A 9929-nucleotide genomic window follows, 5' to 3' on the forward strand; every position below is an offset into this window, starting at 1 on the left:
ATTGCATAACCTATTTTTTATATCCCATAGGCCAAATCACCATTACACTACTGCAATAGCCTTTGAACAGTTCTATGTTTATAGTCTTGTACCCTTACAATCTAACCAAAAATCAGCCAATATGTTATTTGATAAAATAAATTATGTTGTGTCAGTCTCCTTCTTAGCACCATCTTATGATTTCTCTTTACTCACAGAGTAATATCTAAACTCCTTATAATGCTGGTTAGATTTTATTCAAAGAACATTCTCAGAGGGACTCCTGGAAAATTCAAGGCAATTGTCAGTCAGTCTATGAATACCCAGCAGAGAAATTTTTCCCTATAAAATGTTGCAATTCATGGGGAAAACCTGAGAGCAGCAAGAAAAATAGATCTTTTTAATAAAAAAACAACAGAGAGATAACCACCAAAAGAAAAACTATGCTTCTTATGGGGATCTGAAATAAAGCATTCAGAATCTATGCTATACTTAGGCTTTTACCAAAAAGCAGGATTATTTAGCTTGAAATAGAGCAATGGAGCTTCACTCAATTTTTGTTTAGACTTTTTTCTAAAGATTCTAGGGATTATGGCATCTGTGGAACTGAAATGGAAACTAAAAATCAGTTATTCTCATCCATGAGTGAAGAAAGTAATACCCAAAGAAGAAGGAGGTACCAAGATATTTGACTCCACAAGATAATCAGTACCAGCAACTGCAATGTGAAGATATAGCTTAGGATGAGGAAATAATATGAGTTGGTGTCACAGCCAGGACTGGAACCCATGACTCTACACTGCCCAGTGCTTTCAAACAATGTCATTAAAAAAACAGCTTCTTTTTTCTTTCTTTCCTTTTCTTTTTTTCTTGTTTATTTTCTATTCACACAAACCAATGCCTTAAATTAAATGAAACGTATACCGCCAGCCCTCCATTTTCATGGGGGATTGATTCTAGGCATGAATACTAAAATCCACAGATATCCAAGTCCTTTATCACACATGTGCCAAATATGAGTCCATATTTCTCTACTGGTATATTTAACAGACATAAAGGCATTCTGTAAGACTGATACACATCTGTTTAAATGCTTGTTCAATCCCATAATTATCACATTCAAAACAGCAACAGATTGAGGATCAGCACTGGTCTGCGGACTGCACTTTGAGTAGCAACGCTCTAATGTTACGCCTAATCAGTCACCTTCCAGATTCACAAGATCCTTCTCGGTAGCAAGTTGACATTTGACCTGCATAAACCCTTACATGGAAAAGAAATGCAAAAAAGCAAAATGGCTGTCTGGGGAGGCCTTACAAATAGCTGTGAAAAGAAGAGAAGTGAAAAGCAAAGGAGAAAAGGAAAGATATAAGCATCTGAATGCAGAGTGCCAAAGAATAGAAAGGAGAGATAAGAAAGCCTTCCTCAGTGATCAATGCAAAGAAATAGAGGAAAACAACAGAATAGGAAAAACAAGAGATCTCTTCAAGAAAATTAGAGATAACAAGGGAACATTTCATGCAAAGATGGGCTCAATAAAGGACAGAAATGGTATCGACCTAACAGAAAATACTAAGAAGAGGTGGCAAGAATACACAGAAGAACTGTACAAAAAAGATCTTCATGACCAAGATAATCACAATGGTGTGATCACTCACCTAGAGCCAGACATCTTGGAATGTGAAGTCAAGTGGGCCTTAGAAAGCATCACTACGAACAAAGCTAGTGGAGGTGATGGAATTCCAGTTGAGCTATTTCAAATCTTGAAACATGATGCTGTGAAAGTGCTGCACTCAATATGCCAGCAAATTTGGAAAACTCAGCAGTGGCCACAGGACTGGAAAAGGTCAGTCTTCATTCCAATCCCAAAGAAAGGCAATACCAAAGAATGCTCAAACTACCACACAATTGCACTCATCTCACACGCTAGTAAAGTCATGCTCAAAATTCTCCAAGCCAGGCTTCAGCAATATGTGAACCGTGAACTTCTGGATGTTCAAGCTGGTTTTAGGAAAGGCAGAGGCACCAGAGATCAAATTGCCAACATCCGCTAGATCATGGAGAAAGCAAGAGAGTTCCAGAAAAACATCTATTTCTGCTTCATCGACTATGCCAAAGCCTTTGACTGTGTGGACCACAATAAACTGTGGAAAATTCTGAAAGAGATGGGAATACCAGACCACCTGACCTGCCTCTTGAGAAACCTTTACGCAGGTCAGGAAGCAACAGTTAGAACTGGACATGGAACAATGGACTGGTTCCAAATAGGAAAAGGAGTACGTCAAGGTTGTATATTGTCACCCTGCTTATTTAACTTATATGCAGAGTACATCATGAGGAAAACTGGGCTGGAAGAAGCACAAGCTGGAATCAAGATTGCCGGGAGAAATATCAATAACCTCAGATATGCAGATGACACCACCCTTATGGCAGAAAGTGAAGAGGAACTCAAAAGCCTCTTGATGAAAGTGAAAGAGGAGAGTGAAAAGGTTGGCTTGAAGCTCAACATTCAGAAAACAAAGATCATGGCATCTGGTCCCATCACTTCATGGGAAATAGATGGGGAAACAGTGGAAACAGTGTCAGACTTTATTTTTTTGGACTCCAAAATTACTGCAGATGCTGATTGCAGCCATGAAATTAAAAGATGCTTGCTCCTTGGAAGGAAAGTAATGACCAACCTAGATAGTATATTAAAAAGCAGAGACATTACTTTGCAACCAAGGTCCGTCTAGTCAAGGCTATGTTTTTTCCAGTGGTCATGTATGGATGTGAGAGTTGGACTGTGAAGAAAGCTGATCGCCGAAGAATTGATGCTTTTGAACTGTGGAGTTGGAGAAGACTCTTGAGAGTCCCTTGGACTGCAAGGAGATCCAACCAGTCCATTCTAAAGGAGATCAGTCCTGGGTGTTCATTGGAAGGACTGATGCTGAAGCTGAAACTCCAATTATTTGGCCACCTCATGCGACGAGTTGACTCATTAGAAAAGACTCTGATGCTGGGAAGGATTGGGGGCGGGAGGAGAAGGGGACGACCAAGAATGAGATGGCTGGATGGCATCACCAACTCGATGGACATGAGTTTGAGTGAACTCCAGGAGTTGGTGATGGACAGAGAGGCCTGGTGTGCGGTGATTCATGGTATCGCAGAGTCGGACACGACTGAGCGGCTGAACTGAACTGAACTGAAACCCTTACAAAGCAGGTTGTTGCCATCTCCAAATGCAATCCTTTTTCTTCAGAAATTAACTTCATTATGAACTCACTTCCTTTTATGAGTTCAGAGACATCCTGGACCTAGTAGTGACTTCAGCCATAGGAAAGAAGGTTCCTCATACTGAGCATTGTAATAACGAAAAAGGCTCAGAATGACCAGTGTTTAAGAACACACTAAGAATTTCTTCAGACATTTATTTCCCAAAGAAGAACACTGAGGAACATCGTCATTTTTTCCAAAACTGCCTTGTAGCATCATCCTGTTTCTACCAACACTTCTCAGTCTGTCTTGTTTCATCTTTTTCCATATACCCATTCCCTCTTCAAACTTTATACCTTATTTGTATTCTATATCCTCGGATATCAGCAACATATACGTAAATTCATCAGTTACTATCCCAAGTGCTTTATGCACATTCATTCGTTTAGTTCTCAGAACTACTGCTATCCTCAACTTCAGAACTCTGTGAAGTAAATACTATTACTGTCCTCATTGCAGAGATGGAGCATAGAGAGAAAGTGGGTGGGTTCAATTTGAACTTTGTAAAACACCTGTAAGACACTCATCCATAGATATTCACAAGGCTGTCATACGTAATCAGGAAATTCAGGAGAGCATTTGAATTAGACATTGGAATCCTCAGTCTGTGGATGCAAACTAGGGTAGTAGACGTGGAGGACATCTTTTAGGATCATTTGCAGAGTAAAAAGGGGTGGGGATGTGAGCTCTAAAGAGCACCAGACACACCATAATCTGTCATTAATGGTGTCACATACAGTGACTGGATCTTGTGTAACTGAACTGCTACTGAAAGCATCTCTGTTTATAATGGAAAAGGGGCCCAGATTCCACTATCTTTTGCCTTCAAAAAGGGGCAGAGACAAATATTAGAACACGTCAATGACTAAGAAGGCCTGGAAACTATGACTGAAACAGTGTAACTGTGGGAACAATGCAGAATGGCATGGAAATCAATAACCACAGGGCAATCACTCCATCAGTCTGCAACCTTCTGAAAGATTCTCATGGGAGGCAATGGGAGACTTGTTCTTTGTGGTTAAAGAAGATGAAATTAGGACATGTGGGTGAAAGCTACAGAGAAACATATTTCAGCTTGCTTAAAGAAGTGTTTCCCATAGCCAGAGCTCTCAAGGTGGACCTGGTTGCCTGTCAGCAGCCACTACTGGGTGAAGGCCAGGTTCCAGCTGAGGGTTAGACAGGATGGGTCTTCTCTGTACCCATGGGAACCCTCACAGCCTTTCCCACGGTTGTGAGGAAGGCCATGAGAGGACAGAATGGGTGTTTTTCCTGGTTGGGCAAGAACTATGGGACAATAGCTGTGTGGTTCTCAGACAACTCTCCTTGACGGTGACGTGGATTATATAAAGGCCAACAATAGTGCTCACAGAGCAATGGCTCTTTGAGTCCTGTCAAGCAGTACTTTAAGTGTCCTCCCAAGTTGTAGGAGGAAAACTCTAGTTTCAAGTCTCTCTTGCATCAAGCGAGAATTCACTAAAGGCAGACTCACAGAAATCTCCCATCTGAAACAGCCTCAGAGTTCTACCTGAGTTCACACCACATAGGATCTCCCTTTCAGCTCCCCTAACAAATGCCCACCTAGTTCTATTTATACATCTTCCACAATGAGGAGCTTTCTGCTTCACAAGGTACCCATCCATGGTTCAATAGTTCTCATTGTTATTGACAAAAATAAAAACAACAGCATTTTAGTCAGTTCTCACTATGTGTCAAACTAAGCTGAATACTTTCCATTCATTAAACCATTAGTCCTTGCCACACAGACTCATTGAACAGATGAGGAAATTAAACATCATAATGTGAGGAATATGTCCAAGGCCATGAAAAGTGACAGAGCTAGCTTCAAAGAATATGATTTTCACAAACTTCAATCACTCATCAATCATTTCAATTGTAACACATCTGAGAATCACCTTTACTGTTACACACCAAAAAATTCTCTTTAAATGCTTTTGTTTCAATTTTTTTGAAAAGTTAAATATCTACTTTAACCACTTCTTATATATCTGAAATCATGAAATTGTCTACTAGTTATATATTTCCCTAGTATGTAGTAAACTTATAACTAATAAAATTTTTCAAAATGTTAAATCATGTCCTGGATAAAAAAATCTTTCTTAGCACCATTTTGTATATACTGTATTTTGGGAAACATTGCTCAGGGCTATATTATTTCTCATTTTTTAAGTACATATTTTGAATCAAAAACTTGATTTTTGCAATTATTTCTCACTGTTGGTATTAACTCTGCCCTGTGAGCCTACAGAGAAAAAGTCTTGACAATCTTGTCTTTAAGACTGGTTTTCAAGTGTCTGAGAAGACCCTATCTCTCTGAAGGTTTCTCCAGGTTGGTCATTTCCTGTTCCTCCAACTCTTAAACAGAGTTTCTACGTTCCTCTAGACCCTCTTAGGCTGGTCACTCTTGCTTAAATTACCCTATGCTATAAAAATAACCACAGTCATTATTATATAACACTATATACAACCTTCGGAGAAGGCAATGGCAAGCCACTCCAGTACTCTTGCCTAGAAAATCCCATGGACGGCGGAGCCTGGTAGACTGCAGCCCATGGGGTCACTACGAGTCAGACATGACTGAGCGACTTCACTTTCACTTTTCACTTTCACACATTGGAGGAGGAAATGGCAACCCACTCCAGTGTTCTTGCCTAGAGAATCCCAGGGACGGGGGGGCTTGGTGGGCTGCCGTCTATGGGGTCGCACAGAGTCAGACACGACTGAAGTGACTTAACTTAGCAGCATATAGAACCTTAGTGGTAAAACCCAGAATCTTTACCCATATACCCAGTAGGTGCTTCTATACTCAGATTCAGATGGAACCAGGGCTGGGGACAGAACACATAGCTTGCTGGAAAGAACATGGTCCCAGCCCAGGAGACATGAACTGTTTCACAGCTCTGCCCATCCTCTGGCTACCACTTGATTTATAGGAGCCTGAGTTTATTCAGTCGAGAAATGAATATGATGTCTTGTTGCGCCAGCCTCTCATCATGGTTGAGAGGACAAAATGAGACAATTGACATGTAAATTGTGTAAACAATAAAGAGTTCAACACATTAGTTATTACTAAAGCAGACCATATGGACTTCCCCAGTGGTTCAGTGGAAGCCATCCATGCTTCCACTGCAGGGGACACAGGTTTGATCTTGGTCAGGGAACTAAGATCCCAAACACTACACAGTGTGGCCAATAAAAGAAAAAAAATTAGGCTGCATGGCCTAAATACACCATTATTTAATCCTATTAGTGACCTTTGAACCCAGGCTACCTTATAGCTCTTCTAGAAAACATCAACTTAGTGTTGCGGACTGCACTTGCTAGTCAAGTCGCCATGTGAGGGTTGCTATATTCTAGTCACTGTTCCAGGCCTGGGATACAGTGCTGAATATAGAAGACAAGTGGGTGGATATTCAACTAGTACAAACTAATGATCATACTGATCACTAAGATACTGAAATATTTCCACAACAGTGGGCACATAGACATTTTCTAGAGTCCCGTAATTAACCTGCGCTGCTTATTTACTCCAACCCCTCCCCCCTCTGGACTCCAGGGCCTCCCCAACAACTTAAAGGTCATGGGGGCCCCCTGGACCCTATTCCAAGACTTTGGCCAGTGTCAATCCTGATCGATTAGTGCCATGTGACACTGCTTGTTAAACATTTGGAATATCACTCTGGGAAAATAGGTTACATTCTACTGAGAAGATACAGAGTAAACAGTGAATGAAACAATGCATAATTCAATAGCAGATTGTGATAAGAGCTCTAAAGAAATGAGATGGTAGTTGGGGTGAAGCAGGGGTGGACCTCAGATAGCAAGATCAGGAAAGGCCTCCTTGCAGAAGTGAGATTTGTGTTGAGACAGGAATAGGGAAGGAGTGAGAGCCACCCATGCAGAGATCTCAGGAAAGAGCATCGAAGGGAGAGGAAAGAGTAGGAGCCAAAGCCCTGGGGCAGGAATGGCTTTGGCAAGTACAAAGAGGAGAGAAAAGGCCCCTGCAACTACATCACAATCAGCATTGTCCAAAGTAGGCCAGTGAGACAGCATGTGAGCGTGGGCAGTCTCTGGTAACAAATCTGGGTTTTATTCCAAGTGTGAGGAGAAGTCATCGGATGATTTAAGAACACTGAAATGTGATGATCATATTTACAAACACCTGGTTCCAAGAAACTCAGAAGACACTGTTTTCTATTGTCTGTTGACTACAACTGCAAAACCTGAGGCTGATGAATGATCTGATAGATGTATACCTGGGAATGATAACAAATTCACCAGCCTAGAGTCTGGGACCAAAATAGTAGGGAAATCAGACACCCAGAAAACCTGTCTTGCAAGGTTGGAAAAACAGGAAATGACCAACCTATAGAAATCTTAATGGGAACATAATCTTCTTAGACACTTAAAAACCAGCCTTAGAGACAAAGCTGCCAAATGTTTTCCTTTCTTTTTTAAAGTATAGTTGAATTACAATGTTGTGTTAATTGTTCAGTGCAGTGCAGTCGCTCAGTCGTGTCCGACTCTTTGCGACCCCATGGACTGTAGCCTACCAGGCTTCTCCATCCATGGGATTCTCCAGGCAAGAATACTGGAGTGGGTTACCGTTTCCTTCTCCAAGTGTTAATTGTTACTGTACAGCAAATGATGGCCATCATTAAAAAGTCTACAAACAACAAATGTTGGAGAGAGTGTGAAGAAAAGGGAACCCTCCTACACTGTTGGTGGAAATGCAAATTGGTGCAGCCACTATGGAAAACAATATGGTGGTTCCTCAAAAAACTAAAAATAGAATTACCAGTGAAGCAACTATCCTCCAAATAAAAATAAATTAAAAAAAATAATAAAATAAAATAAAAAGAAATACCATATAATCCAGCAATCCCACTCCTGGGCATACATCCAAAAGAAACTCTAATTCCTATGTTCATAGCAGCACCATTCACAGTAGTCAAAACATGGAAACAACCTAGATGTCCATTGACAGACGAATAGACAAAGAAGATGTGGTATGTATGTACAATATTTTCCTTTCTATAGTCTAACTTCCGTGACAATCAAGTAAAGTAGTTCAGGGAGAAATTATCATTTCTTACCATTTTATAAATAAGAGGCACCATTTTATAAATAAGATTCTGCAAAGAAAATTACAACAGTGCTCCACAGAGTCATTGGCAGGGGTTATTTCACCTATTTTGCTTACTGAGAAATCAATTAAGAAAATTTGCCTGATTTTACATACAATCATCACTGCTGGGTTATATTCGAATACAGGTGCCCTGATTCTCATTATAATATTCTTTATGACGTTGGCGAATAGGAGAATTTTGTAATGTGTGCTAGTCAACTGAAGAGTGACCTAGCCAATTCCCCAAGTACTATTCAGCCCACACATGTGATGACTACCTGATCAGGCATTAGGACAACCAGTTTGCTTTATCAAGTGTAGAGAAGGCGTACATGCATTCAATTTGGCATATATAAACTTCAGTTAATTTTCATTCTAAATTTTAGAGGTGGCTAAAATCTGCCCAGAAAATTATCTGTGATTCAACTGTCATCTAGTCAGAGAAAAAAAAAAAATCTAAGCTTTCTAAAGATGACCCAGAAGATCACAGTAGTATAAGGGAAAGAGGTGTGGATGAGGAAGGAAGAAATGCTTCTTTGTTCCTTTTCCTAGAGACCCCTAACTAACTGTAACTGTTAATCACTCAGTCGTGTCCAACTCTTTGTGACCCTATGGACTGTAGCCTGCTGGGGTTCCTCTGTCCATGGGATTCTCTAGGCAAGAATACTGAAGTGGGTGGCCGTTCCCTTCTCCAGGCAGGGGATCTTCCTGACTCAGAGGTTGAACTGAGGCCTCCTGCATTGCAGATTCTTCACTGTCTAAGCCACCCAGATAACTAGTGGGAAGCTGCGACACCCACAGGTATCCAAAAAGTACAGAAAAATAGAGGTATACATCTTATGGTCATTATACACCACTATTGAATAGGAGAATGTCAGAAACATGAGAAAAATCTGTTGCCCACAGAATGGAATTTAATGTCAAGGTGGCCTTTCCCATACCTTTGCAATGAAGTTTTCCCTCTGGACCCTCCTCCATGCTGCATAGGTCCAACTTCATCTCCATTTGGTTCTCTCCCTATAACTTTACTCCTCTTTCACCCATGTCCTTAGCTTACTTTGATATTTTCTTTCTTCCAATAGTCTGCAAAGTCCTTTGCAGGGACCATGTCTCCTTCTCGCCCTAATTCCATAGTACCAAGCATGGTATTTTTCATAATAAGGACTCAGCACATCTTTATTAAATAACACAAAATATAGCCATGACTTCCATTTATGGAATAACATGTACCAGGCATGTGTTTTACCTAGTTTATTTTTACCCTTTTAGCAATCCATGATGTAGGTATCTTCAGTATCATTTTACAGAGGAGCAGATAGAAGCTTGAGGAACTTAAAAAACTTGCCCAATGTCACTTAATTAGTAAGAAGCAGCTCAATTCACTTTTTTTTTTTATATACAAACTCAAGAGTAACCTGCACACTAATCTTGGCTGCCTCTCTGTACTACTTCATTATAAAATTGAAAGGAAAGAGCTGGAATGGTGAGACAGAGTCAGACAAGCAGCCACTTGCATTAAGGAAGCTGGACCAGTTGAGCGGCCAGCAGA

Source organism: Moschus berezovskii, chromosome 8 (genome assembly GCF_049115385.1).
Source record: "Moschus berezovskii isolate FMDL1 chromosome 8, NW_MosBer_1.0, whole genome shotgun sequence".
Classification (NCBI taxonomy): Eukaryota; Metazoa; Chordata; class Mammalia; order Artiodactyla; family Moschidae; genus Moschus; species Moschus berezovskii.